The 14,370-nt window shown below is 41.2% G+C and overlaps 1 long non-coding RNA gene across 1 annotated transcript; it reads left to right on the top strand.

The window, feature by feature from the left end:
• Nucleotides 1-395: 395 nt before the first annotated feature.
• LOC144223252 (uncharacterized) lies at nucleotides 396-14,146 on the top strand. The gene is made up of 5 exons (XR_013332632.1): nucleotides 396-449; nucleotides 1,413-1,494; nucleotides 4,504-4,611; nucleotides 10,857-10,906; nucleotides 14,105-14,146. It is a non-coding gene; the product is annotated as an uncharacterized LOC144223252 (long non-coding RNA).
• The last annotated feature ends 224 nt before the right edge of the window (nucleotides 14,147-14,370 follow it).

The raw sequence follows: 14,370 nt of genomic DNA, 5'->3' as shown, positions 1-14,370 counted from the left end.
AAGAAAATATAGTTTTACCTGTTCTTTGCAGCAAAATTATTTATAATTGTAGAACTACAGGAGTGAGCATTTGTGTCACACAAGGGGAATGGTATGTAAACTTTGCTATTTCCATAATGGGTCATTAACAGTAATAACTATTAAAACCATGTAACTATTAAAACCATGTAACAGAAGAAAAGAGATTTGCAGTTAAGTTTTAGTGAGAAAAGAAGAACACAAAAATATCACCTAAATTACGACTGCAAAAATTAAAATGTATTTATATGGACTACAATGGGAGATAAAAAATAAAAATAAAGACTATTTACCAACAGTTGCTGGTGGAAGTTTGGTCAGTCTCTCTTTGTTGTTATTTGTCAAATAATGGTCACCATGGAGCCTCATTCTGGAACAGCTGCTCTGCAGAGAAGCAATTGGGAATCCCTGGTCTCTGATAATACTTCTAGGTATGTTTCATGGTATCTAGTTAGGTCTAGGATGCTAAGACATTCCATGAAAACAATACAAAGCAAATCAACAAAGAAAATATTTTTGACCAAATGAATGTTAAATCCATTTACTCTCAAAAATGTTATTGTTGGACTCCTTAGAGACTTCAATACACTAATATAGAACATGAAATTCCCAGAAGGCAAATAAATATGCAGTCTTTTCAAGACACCTCAGGTACACAGATCCCATCCTTTCCCTCAACCCCACCTCCCTCTCCCTCTCACCCCTTTCCTCCGAGCCCCCCCTCCCCCCCGCTCCACACGCACAGGTATTCTGCAGGACTGATGTCTTGCTGAGCAAGCTGTGGGTCATTTCTGATTGGTATTGGTGCAATTTCTTGTCTGTACCAGAACTAAACAGACACTTCTCCAGTGTTCATAGTCCAACATAGTAGCTGAGCAATTTCTTTTCATCTTTCAAGGTCTCTCTCGAGTCACATCCTCTATGAGAACTTTCCCAATCCCTCCAGACAGAACTAATGTTCCTTCCACTTCGCTCCCATTCCACTTTGCCTTTGTTATAACACACTTTATTCTTTGGCAATTATTTGTGTTTGTTCTTCAGCTAGAAGGGCTGTTTTCAGTCCACCCTGTGCTTCAGAATCCACTGGGGACTTTAACATAGCACAGATACCCGGGAGCCACCCCCAGTGATCAGGTTGTTTGGGTCTGGGTAGAGACCTTGGTAAGGCCTGATGAGGACCACTGGGAGAGAGAATCAGCTCCTCAAGGCCAGGTGTGAATTTCATTGATCTTTGTATTACCTGTGCCTGCCACTAATGGGCAGACACAAATTTTAGCTAAATCAATGTGCCTTAGTGAGAAAAGAAGAAATGCTAACTTAAACACTGGTTGTTAAATTCCTCTTACTTAAATAACATGTTTTGATTAACTAGTTTCCTTCATTTGCCATTGTAGTTATGTAAAGACAGCCAAAGAAGCATCCAAGAAATGAGAAGAGAAAGAACACACAAAGTCAGCAGGTGGGAGACCTTGAAAGGTGAGTGGTCCTCTAGTGAGAACCAAGATGTCCAATGTTCAAAATTAAGTTTTCAGTTTTGCCTCACTGCCAAACCCTGTTATTGCTCTCAAATCTTAAGGAAAGAGTATTCCAGCATAATGCTCTGCAGTTTAACTGGTTAGGGCCTGGGCTGGGCTATGTCCTGAATTTTGTCCAAAAAGAAGATAGGCCAGAACCTTCGTTGGGGTGAGGTGAGCATGGTACACACCTAGGACACCAAAAACTCTGTAATCAAGATAAATACTATTTTAATGCAGTATTAAAAAAAATCAGAATGGAAACAAAAGTCTGTGATCAACAAAATACCAACATTTTATTGTTTACTTATTTAATTTTATTTTTTTATTTGACAGAGAGAGAGAGAGAGAGAGAGAATATGCCAGCAAGGGAGAGAGACAGAATCCCAAGCAGGCTCCATGCTCAGAGTGCAGCCCAATGCAGGGCTCAATCCCACAACCTTGGGATCATGAACTGAGCCAAAATCAAGAGTCAGACTTCAACCGGCTGAGTGCCCCAGACACCCCCCAACATTTTAAATAAAGACAGAATCAATCATAGCTGTGTCCCTAAACATATTAGAGCCTGAGGCAAAGGAAAAATCGGTAGTACTAATCCTGTCTTTATTTAAAACTTTGGTATCATGTGCATCATGGGTTTTAGGTTTCATTTTGATTGTTTAGTGTATTGCACTAAATAGTATTTATCAAAACTTCTACTGATCTTGATCACTGAGGCATTTGGTGCCCCCTCCGGTTTTATGTCTGAAGCAAGTACCCTCACTTGCTTTACCCTAGTCCCAACCCTGAGATGGATACTTGGAGACTCCCCCAAAACTAGTCTTTCAGCTTTGCAAAGAATGCTGTGTTTGAGAATACAGGATGCCTAATTAAAGTCTAAGGAAGGAAGCTAACCAGAAAATTGCTCAGATAACACAATATAACCCAACATCTATAGTCACAGAATGTCTTATGAAAAAAAAAATTATTTTTTGATAGTAGGAGGCTTCAGACTGATCTGGAGAAGGATCCCACTGGACTAGCCCATTGATGCAGGCTGTATGCAACCTCTGTCTGGGGATTATCTTCAGAGTGACAGAAATTGGAAAGGATAATATTGAAACATGGCAGGAACACACCAACAATCTGCTACAGCAATGGCATGTGTATGACACAGAAAAGCAAGGAGCCTCTATATTGGAATCAATGTCTTGGGCACAGAACTTCAAAGCCTCAGTGCAGGAGACTTCTGCCTCTGAGCCCACGAATGTTGGTTAGGGTGAAATCCAACCAGGACTTATGGTCTGGTCTACAAAATATGGTGGATGCGCCTACATTGTAGTATATAAACCATTTTCTCTTGGGGATCGGTATAAACAATTATTCGAGTTCCCCAAATAAATAATGTGTTTCTTTCTGCCATCCTTACACATCACTTCAAGTTGAGAATTTGAGGGGTAGGTACCCTGATGGGGGCTGCAAAGATTTTTCCGAGAGGAAAATGTAGCAGAGCCACCAGCACACCCGCCCCCACCTGCAAAAACCAACCATTGCTGGCATACCGGCTGGTGGCAGGATTCCTTTCTATGGGGTGAAGAAATTTGTTCATCTGTAGTGAGATACCTGATGAGTCCTTTCAGCTGGAGGGAGTGAGCACCCAGTCACAACGCGGATAGTCAGGGCAAACCAGAGAAAGCCACCTCACCGGGCCTTGTAAAGTGGGAGAAGCTGTAAGCAGTAAGTGACAGGACATCACCGGGATGCATGGGGTGCCCTGCTGGAGAATGGACATGTAAGGGAATCAGTGCCTTTGGGGCTTGGGGAGTATCCAAAGTTGTGTTTAAAGTTGCCTGTCACACCGTGCTTTACTGTCATTTATAGCGTCACCCTCACTCACTCTACCACCAAATTTGTCAATAAAAAGTCTCTCTAAATGCAAGTGGCTTTTGCAAATGGTGTTTTGAGAGAAAAGTACAATAAAACTGAAACGGGTTAGCATTCTGTGTTTGGGTTGATGACAGGGGTGAAAGAGAAGTGAAATGAATAGTCAGAGAACGCAAACTTCAGGGGAAACTGAAATAAAGCACAGAAGAAAAAAAAAAGAGGAAGAAGAATTGGCAAAAGCCCTTGAATCACCTTGGCCTGTGTGAGGTAGGGATGGAGCAATTGGGAATGAGGGTCCTTCCTCGTGGGGGAGCGAGGCTCCAGCCACCTCATCTCACTATTAGAAGGAAAGGTGACCCTGTAAGACAGGCTGAGGTGAGGACTTCCAGGTGACTGACATAGAAATGAGAGCTTAAATGCCATCACGTGTCACATAATGGCATAAGAGAGTTTCTTTTCCCAGAATAATAATAATGCACTTGACAAAAGGCTTTTGCATGAGCAAAGAGAACATAATTTCTGAATATTTAATGCGAAATTGCCATAGAATAAAATGATCATTAAATATGTAAATGCTATTTACACGTGCTTATTGCTCTCATAACTCATCTCTTATATAATGTGATCTTTGTGCCCTAATTTGTTACCTGGTCATGGGTTCCACAAATCAAAATCTGGGGCAGCTTCTCACAAAGAAGCAAGTTGATGAAATGCACAAAAAATATCTCCTTTCGGCACTAACAGGAGGTTTCCGAATTTGGCCTTTTTGCTCTTGATCCGAGGAGGAAGGACGGAGACCAGCACCCTGCCGGGAACTGGTGTGATACCAGGTGCTGAAGGGCCATTCGGATCAAAGGGAAGCCCGAATATCCAGTCTCAGACAGCATGGCTCTCCTTAGTCCCCTTTAATGTATTACCAAGCAAGAGATTAAGAAAGTTAAAAAAAATTGTCCTTTGATGATCACAAGTGAGCCAATTTTCTACTTTCTCTTGAGGACTGCTTAGGTGCTATTTTAAAAAGAAAATAAAGTGAAGCTGGTAAGAGCAACCTCCCTCATTCTGCCCCTCATTATTGCCCTTTTTTTTTTTTCTTTAATTTTCATCAAAGGGACCAAGACCTGCTACTCGAAGTGCATCTGGGCCAGGAGCACGGGTGCATCTGTGTCAGAATCCACATTTTCACAGATTCTCCACGTGGACTGTATACACATCTGTGGTGGGTTTTTGCTTTTTTGTTTTTTGTCTTTTTAAGTTTATTTGCTTATCTCGAGAGAGACAGACAGCGTGAGTGGAGGAGGGACAGAGAAAGAGGGAGACAGAGAATCCCAAGCAGGCTCCACACTGTCAGCGTGGATGGAGACCTGGACTCACAAAACTATGAGATCATGACCACAGCTGAAACCAAGAGTCAGAGGCTTAACCAACTGAGCCATGCAGGCACCTACTGTGGTGGTTTTATAACGGTATCAGTTTGGATAAGACTGCCCCAAATTAGGGTTGGCCAAAAGAAAACTTTTGCGAGAGATGAGCAGGATGGACTTGAAGTAGCATCGCCCTGCTCTGGAGTCCCCCTAGCTGGACTCTCTGCAAGCTCAGGTGGCTGGGTTCCAGCTCTTCCCTGCTTTCTCCCCTCTACCTGCACACCCAGGTCTTCTTTCTGACTGTCAGCCCTGCTAATCAAAGGAACTCCAGACAGGGCAGCAACGCCTTCCACAGACCTCTGCATCTCTTCTCCTTCCCACTGGCTTCCTACACTTCCCTGAAAGTTCCAACTTGTTCATGCAGGAAGTTTCCTTAATGACCTTTCTGATTCTCCAGTTCCCCTTTCCGGATCTTATTTCCCAGCTCATTCCATAATTACAATAGGTGCAGTTTGTATAATAAACCCCTTACTCTATATTACTCAGAGTGGCTTTGCTTCCTTGGAAGAACTCTTAACTAGTAAAGCATTGAAGTTCAGAAGGCACTGGTCTAGGTTACAGTCATGATTAGCAAGAGACATCGCAAGTTATCCATTTTCAGCAGATCCACTGGCCCCATCTCTTACAGAGTTTATCCGAATGAAGTATGTGCTTCCCAAGAAGTGGTGTAGGGAGATTCGGAGGTCTCTGGTAATTTTTGGTGAGTGCTCCTTATTTATATGAGAACTAGTTAAGTGGAGAGAGTTCATCTGGGAAGGCTATTGAGTCCCTTTAGCTACGTTGGTTGGATGCTTCAGCTGAGAAGAGGAAAAGGTGAGCTATTCTTTTGGACTTTGGACACCTTATCCCAGTCCTTGAAAGTTTTCCTGGTGCATTTTTTTTTTAAATATTTTTATTTATTTCTAGGAGAGAGAGAGAGAGAGAGACAGCGTGAGCAGGGGAGGGTCAGAGAGAGACGGAGTCACAGATTGAAACAGGCTCCAGGCTCTGAGCCGGCAGTCAGCACAGAGCCCGACGCGGGGCTCGAACCCACGAACCGCGAGATCATGACCTAAGCGAAAGTCGGACGCTTAACCGACTAAGCCACCCAGGCGCCCCTCCTGGTGCATTTTTGAGTGATCTTTTATGAGCTCTTTGACTTCTGTGCTGACAATATCTCTTTCTTTTTTCCTTTATTTTTTTTTTTAATGTTTTTTGTTTTTGAGAGAGAGAAAGAGAGACAGAGAGAGAGAAAGTGCAAGCAGGAGAGGGGCAGAGAGGGAGAGAGAGAGAGAGACAGAGAGAGAGAGAGAGAGAGAGACAGGATCCAAAGCAGGCTACAGGCTCTGAGCTGTCAGCACAGAGCCCGATGCAGGTCTTGGACTCACGAACTGTGAGATCAATGACCCAAGCTGAAGTCAGGCGCTTAACTGACTGATCTACCCAGGCACCCCTGACCAGGTCTCTTTCATTTGAAAGTAATAGAAACCAACTCAAAACCAGCCCAAAGTGGTTAGAAATACTGGTGGGGTTTTTTTTTCCTCCCTTAACTTTTTAAAAAAATTTTTTTGGCTGGGAGGGGCCAGCAAGTTTCAGGCATAATTTGATCCAAGACCTAGGTGATATCCTGAGGACTGAGTTTCCATCCCTCCCTCTGTTCCGGATCTTCCTCTTTTTGGCAAGATTTTTTTTTCAGTGGCTGCTGGAGACAGTTCAGGGATCCAAAGTCCAATGGGACAGAAAAGAGAGTACCTTCTTTCTGGTCACGCAGCCAGAAAACCTGGGACCAGCTTGATAGGATCTGATGGACTGACCTATGCCACCTGCTCACGCATGATCCAGCCACCTGGCTGGGAGAAGGTCAGAGGCCGAGGTCCACCCCGGCAGCTGTGATTGGAATAGTCTCTACCTGAAAGACTCTGAAGTCCTGGGACTGAACACCAGTGTGGCAGAAGTGTATTTATTTATTTATTTAAGTTTTAATTACAGGAAGAATAGGGAATCGCTATAGGCAGACACAGATCACTACCACCTCCATAATGAAATAAATAGATGGCCACTTGAGGTCCATAGTATAATAGACTTTGGGTTTTTCCATTAGGATTCTAGAAGGGGAATAAGACTATCATGGTCTCCTAGTTTAGAAATCATCAAATGTTCATTGTTGAAACTTTAGAAAGGGCATGAAAGCATAAAAAGGAGGAAGAAAAAAAAAATCACAGCAATCTTACCACCAAGGGACAATCATCGTTATTGTGTAGGCAAGTAAACCTTTTTTCCAAGTAATTTATGGAAGAGTATTTTCCATATCATTAAATATACTTCTATCCTGTGCTTTTCAATAGATGCATAATTTTTCACTGTATGTTTGTGCTACATACCCTGTCCCCTATTATAGACCTTTTTATTGTTTCTAAATTATAAATACAATGTGTAAAATGCTTAGCTGTCAATTTTTGTGAATATCTATAATAATTTCCATGGGATAAATGCCAAGCAGAGTACTTGCTGGGTTCAAACCCATGAATATACTCCCCAATTCCCAACATCCTGCTATCCATAAATGTATCAACTTATGTTTCTATCAGATGTTCATTTTACCAGGTCCTCAACAGTGATTATTAAGAGTATACATTAAGCTTGCCAATTCCATGAGCAAAAATGTCATTACTGTTTGCCTTTATATAACAGTGACATTAACATGCTTGTGTATATGAATATCGGGGCTGGTGTATTTGTGTGTGTCTGTACTTCCTCTTCAGGTTGTTTGTCCATTGAAGAAATTGGAGCATTTTTATCTTTTCCTTTTATTTGCTAGACTCTTTGTATACCAGGGACATTAAGTCTTTATAATATGTGTTCTAAATACTTTTCCTAGTTTAATATGTACACTTAAATTATTTTTTAATGGAAATTCAAATGTTTCCTTTTTTTAACTTATTTTTTGTAGACCAAGCACTCTTTCCACTTATGTAACTTGCCCCTTTAGTATCATTATTAAAAAATGCCTCTTTCATTGCAGTAAAGGGGGCGGGGAACAGAGGACAAAATTGGAAGTTCCTTTCCAGACATTCTGTGCTATTCAGTTAATAATAGATATTTTGCTACCCACTGATAATACTTATACCAGCCGTTTGCTGTTGCTCCTAAACTCTTCACCTAAGAAGGCGAAAGCTGTGGATAGCCATTTCTGATATAAAACAATGTTATATTGCATTGCGTTTTTCACATGAATTTGTGTTTCTTTTCACTTGGGTCGTTCATTTCCAGTGACAAGTGGGTCTGTTTTAGTCCCAGAAACACACTGTTGAATGACTGATACTTGGTAGTATATTTTTTTTTCTGCAAGCATAAATCACATCTTATTGTTTTGATTATGTAAAATTTGACCACTATTTTATCTTTTCTTTTCTTTTTTTTCTTTGGATACACTATAGAATAATTTTGTCAATCTAAACAAATCCTTCTGAGTTTCTTATTGGAACTGCTTTAAACTGATGAATTAACTTGGGGAAAAAGTATTTCTTTCCATTCGGTAGAATCTCATATCCCTTCTTTTTCTCAAAAGAGCATCATCCCCAAATTGAATATGCTTTAAGATGCACAAAGCCATGACATTTTTCTTCCCACGTTGCATTCCCAAGGCTTTCCAGTGAGGACTGGGGAGATCTCTGTAAAATTCTTCATAGCCCTATGAGATCTGACCTTGATCTCCAGCCCTGCCATGATAGAGAAGGAGGAACTAAGAGGCCCCTCCTATGTTCTTCGCTCTTCAAGGGAAAAAAAAAAAAAACACACCTTGCAGACATTCAGGCTAATGCGTGCTCCTCAAGGAAACTGGCCAGAACTCACAGTGGCAGAACTGGTCATTTTCTTCCCCCTCAGAGCAAATTCTTTTAGAGCAGCAGGAAATGAAATGGTATTCACACTATCAATTACCCCAGCTGTTTACCTAACGAACTCAGCTGCAGAGACAGGCATTTTCAAGACCAAAAGAATATAATAAGTCTATAGTAACCCTGCAGTAACAAGCACCTTGGCAAACTCAAGGTCTGAATTCACACGATTACGGTCTGGCTGCCAGGAAGGTGCCATCCCATTATTGACTTATAATGCCATGTTATTTATTGGGATAATTATGCTTTTCTACCCTTCAGGGGCCCAGAATCAGAGAAAGTAAGCAATTTATTCTTATTCATTCAGCATGTGAGCAAATTCCAAATTAGAATAGATCTCTGCAAGATCTATTATCCGTGTGGAAGCACCCCGCGGGCTTTGGTCCCTACCCCTGAAAATTACAGGGGCTTAGAGGCATTGTAGGAACCCGTGGGAAGCAGTGAAACAAATTTCTGTTTTGTCCAGACTCCCCCTCTCCGCCCTCAAATGTTAGCACCTTGTGCCTGCTCTCTGAGCTGTTTTGTAATGTTGTGCACAGCAAAATGAAATTTTAAAATAACATTGCATCTGTTCTCCATAACCCTGCAAAGGAGTTATTATTGCAGGTGAGGGAATAGTTAAATGACTTCTTTGGTGGACGCAAGTGAATAATTTCTTTTCACTGGGGTGCCTGGGTGGCTCAGTCTGTTAAGTGTCTGACTCTTAATTTTGGCTCAGCGCATGATCTCACGGTTTGTGGGACTGAGCCCCAAATTGGACTCTGTGCTGTCAGTGCAGAGCCTGCTTGGGATTCTCTCTCCCTCCCTCTCTCTCTTCCCCTCCCCCACTCACACTTGCTCTCTGTCTCTCAAAGTAAATTTAAAAATATTTTTAAAAATAATTTTTTCACTGAACATAATTCACTAGTTTGCTTATCTAATTCCCCACCTGGCTTCCAAGTCCTCAAAATCAGGTACCGTCTAGTTAGATATCAAATGCCTTTGGGTCTGGTACAGGTGCTGATATACAGTGGGAATTTAACAATTGTCTGCTGAATGGTGGGCCAATCCTGGGCTTAATGTCGATAAAATGCTCAGATCCAGTCTTGGTGCTAATGATTATTATTAGCCTCGTGAACCTGGATCTATCACTTTGCTCTGACATTCATTTTTCTCATCCCTATGTGGAGATAATCATACCAAACTTTTCTTTCTCTTTCTCACAAAATTTTGTTTGTTTGTTTGTTTTTGTTTTGTTTTGTTTTTTTGCTAAGAATGAAGTGAAATTTAGTGGAGGAGATGGTTTTGAAATAAATTATAAAGTACAAATAAAATGAAATCTATCATGGGGCACCTGGGTAGCTCCATCAATTAAGTGTTTGACTTTGGCTCAGATCATGATCTCACAGTTTGTGAGTTGAAGCCCCGCCTTGGGCTCTGTGCTGACAGCTCAGACCCTGGAGCCTGTTTCAGATTCTGTGTTTCTCTCTCTCTCTCTGCCCCAGCCCCACTCATATTCTGTCTCTCTCTCAAAAATAAATAAACATTAAAAACATTTTTTTAAAAAAGAAAAAGTTAAACTGAAATCCATCATATTAAATTCCTTTCAATAGAAATTGACTAGATTAGAAGAGACTGTTATGCATGCTCTCATGCCTCTTAATACGGAGGTAGCGCTGTTTTTGTGTCCTTAGTGTCTACTAAGTCTATTCTAGTTGACCCTTCTTTCTAATGGGTTTTTTCTAGGCTCTGGGCCCTTTTGAGGGGTGCAAGAGAAAGATCTCTGAATATAGAATCAAGTATTAAGGCTTAATACCTGTTTTACCACTAGTAAACCATGTGGTCAAGTTATTTAAGCCCCGGATTTCAGTTTGTATTTTCTTTTCTGTAAAATAATGATGATGATAGTGTTGGTGGTTGTGTCTATGGGAGAGTGAATGGGGTGGAGGGAACTGGCTAGATCATCTCTAAGTTATGCGGCAGCTTCATTATTCCATGCTTTCATGTGTACCTTTGAGGTCTAGTTGCTATGGTCCAACTAGAGTTTAGAGAGAGCATAGTTGAATAAGATGAATGCTCTGAGTTTGAGGTATATGTATGAGCACACAGGGTCACTGCTAAAGAGTGAGGATCAAGAATACCATTTCCTTTTCTCCCCCTAAAAGAAAACATTTTACATATGCCAGGTGGGAGTAACTTCTGCTCCGAACTTGGACCTGCTTCCACTGGAGTTGAGGTAAGTTAGACTCCAAACCTACCACTAAGTGCCTTCTAAATCAGATGGTATCCTACTGAGCCATGGGCATTTAGGCAGCCAGGCTTCACCGTCAAGGTCTGAGCTGTTAACTTCTTCAGTGTGGGGAGGTGAGGCTGTTGTCATAAGCATTGTAAGGAACTTTCTGAGGCCAGCACAGACTGTGAGCCCACTGCTGTTCATGCCCTTGCTCTGACCATTCCTCAAGCGCTTTCTCTTCCTGGAGGTGCTCCGGCTCTACTCTTCTCCATGTTCCTAATGAATATTGCCCAGACATTAGAGTTCTGCCCCTGCAGTATGTCTGAGAAATTCATCACCTTCTCTGGCAGGCTCTGAACTTAGCTGCTGACTCAGAGGATAGAATCTAATAAAACTGGTTTCGGAAGCAGTGGGAATAATACACATTTCATAAAAATCAAAGTCTCATCTTCTCTGTTGTATTTCACACGAGTTTCACATGATTCACACACATAGCCATATTTTACCTTAAGAAACTGATGCTTCATGGAGGAAAAATGTACACTTGCAAGGTTTTCCATGGAAATGTTTCCTCCATCAGCCGTGTTACCACATTTCCTTAGGAATGTTTCGTTACAGACCCTGCTGAGGCCTGATTCATATTCATGGGGAAGAGAATACAAGCCTCTGAAGACATCTTGAACTTAAGGGTGAAGAAATATGCCTTGAGGAGACATTTCAGCTCCAGAGTACAGCTCAGAGCCATCCAATCTCCTAGAGAGGTGGTGATGAAAGACAAAAACATTTTTTAGTCATGGGTTTTTATCAGCTAAACCCCGGGGATTAGTTCTTGGTGTAGGAAGAACGTGAGAGTCACATGGGCAAACAGCTTGCTCAGTAATTTTAATGACCTTTCCTATGAATAAAATAGTTTTATTACTTTGTACCTTTGCTAAGGATTCAGGGCCTAGGAAAAGGCAGTCACGGCAGGAAAAGATAGTTAGCTTAGACTTCAGCGGTGGAGAATATATTCCCCAAATAATCACACTGGGCTAAGCCAGGCCACTGGAAGAGCTATTTTTTTTAAAAAAATGGAAATTACTGAGATCCAAACCCAACTGGGGTCTGAATACACTTCTGCCACCTCATATTTCCTTTTAGACTGCTGCCTTCCATCATTCAGAGTGGCTATTTCAAGTCTTCTCCACTCATCTCTAAACACCCCACACCACCTCACCATGGACTCCCCAAAGATGATGTGGGGGCCAACATCTTAGTACAAGAAATAACTACCACGTCAGAACAGCCTTGACTTCTTGCCTCTCACATATAGACTTACCATGTCTGGTACCCTGTTAGTCTGCTCAGGCTTCTGTAACAAAGTAGTACAAACTGGCTTGCTGGAACAACAGAAATGTATTGCCTCACAGTGCTGGAGGCCAGAAGTCCAAGATCAAGACTGGGTTCCTTCCGAAGGTGCTAGTGAATAATCTGTTCCAGGCTTCTCTCCTAATTCCCTGGGGTTTGACAGTGTCTACAACCTCACCTTGATCTCTGCCTTAATCTTCATGTGGCATTCTCCTTGTACATGCATGTTCTGTAAAAATTTCTTCTTCTTATATGGGCATCAGACATATTGGATTAGAGGTCCACCATAGTCCAATATGACCCCATCTTAAGCAATTACATCTGCAATGACCTATTTCCAAATAATGTCACATCTGGAGGTACTCAGGGCTAGGACTTCAACCTCTGAATTTTAGAGAGACACAATTCAATCCATAATGGGTCCCCATGCCTGATCTTTTCAGAAGTACCTTTCTTTCCCATGTGGCTACCCCCAGCACGGATGTTTTTTAGACCAACCATTCCTGCCTTCCCTAGAAGCACCTCTCTTCACCAGCTGCCATTGCTCCTTATATACTGACCCTTCTAAGCAGACTTTCCACAATTCACTTCTCTTTCTTCTGAAGAACTTGCTGCAAAAACAAAAGCTTTCCATGGCCTTTACATTCCACTTGAGCCTTGGCCCTGCACCATCTTTTCAATCACTGCTTCTATCCACTCCTTCCATGTGCTATTTCCCATTCACCCAACTCACTACAGTGGCGCCTTCACTCTCACTGCCTTACTGAAATGGCTCTGGCTGAGAACAGTAGATACCACTCTTGCATCCTCTGCATTTAAAGCAGTGCCTGGCACATAATAGTCACTTGATAAATAAATGGTGGGTGAAAATATAACATCAAATTTGAAGACTTTCACTTCAGCCATAGTGGAATGAGAGAACAAAATGAGACTCAATATTATTCCAGTTTACTGCCTTGAAATATTTCATGGGGTGTAATGCAGGTGGGGACCCAAGAGAGTCCCTAAGTTGAGGAGGCAAAGAGGCAGAATTTGGAGAGTCCTAGATGGCTAGAACTCATAGGGAAGAGTAATGGAGATGTGATATCTATAACATCTACATATTTATATATTGATATCTATCTATCTATCTATCTATCTATAGAGAGGAAGAGGGAAAGTGATCTCTGGAAATCTACAGAAGATTCCCTTTGATCCTTTAGCTGGGTACTGTCCAGTGCAAGTGTGTGAAAAAACTGCATGAGGCCGGAAAAAGATAGCAGGAAGGATCAGATGGGACCAGCCCCCAGTGATCACATAGAGCCAAAACTAGTTTCTTTCTCAGCAGCCATAGTAGAAAGATCTAATACCTGGATCATCAAATATAATATTTGGAAGGGTATTGTCATAGTAGTGGGGCAAATGAGAACCAGAATAAAAATTGTTCTGAATCTTAAAGTGGTTAAAATAAAACATAAACAAAGATCAAATTATTTGTAACTTAAGTAACAAAGTAACTTAAGTGTAACACTGAACAAAGCCCCACATTATTTAAGGAAATTTATAGTTTTCCAGCAAATCATAATGTTAATTTTACAACATCTGGCATTGAATCTAAAAATTAATATTTTGAATTAAAAATAGCAGGAAGTTCAACCCATAACAAGAACAAAAATAAATCAATAAAAAAGATCCAGAAATTAGATTGTTATAGGTTAGGCTGTGTCCTCCCCAAAATTCATATGTTCAAGTTCTAACTTTTAGTATCTCAGAGTGTGAAGCTATTTGGACATAAGATTGTTGCAGATATAATTAGGTAAGATGGGGTTATTAGGGTGGTCTCTAACCCAAAATGACTGGTGTTCTTATTAAAAGGAAAATTTGGAGACATAAAGGAAGATGATGTGAAGAGACAGGTAGATGATTACCATCTTCAAGCAAGAAGAGAGTCCTGGAACAGATTTTTCTCTCATAGTCCTCAAAAAGGAGCCAATCCCAATACTGCTGCCACCTTGATTTTATATTTCTAGCTTCTAGAAATGTGAGATAATAAATTTCTATTGTTTAAGCCACTTATTTTGTGGTACTTTATTAAGGCAGCCCGAGCAAAGTAATGCAGATATCAGTGGTAAAATTAGTGC

The sequence above is a fragment of the Crocuta crocuta genome, unplaced genomic scaffold (assembly GCF_008692635.1).
Source record: "Crocuta crocuta isolate KB4526 unplaced genomic scaffold, BGI_CrCroc_1.0 scaffold31, whole genome shotgun sequence".
NCBI lineage: Eukaryota > Metazoa > Chordata > Mammalia > Carnivora > Hyaenidae > Crocuta > Crocuta crocuta.
This window is presented reverse-complemented; position numbering and strand designations above follow the sequence as displayed.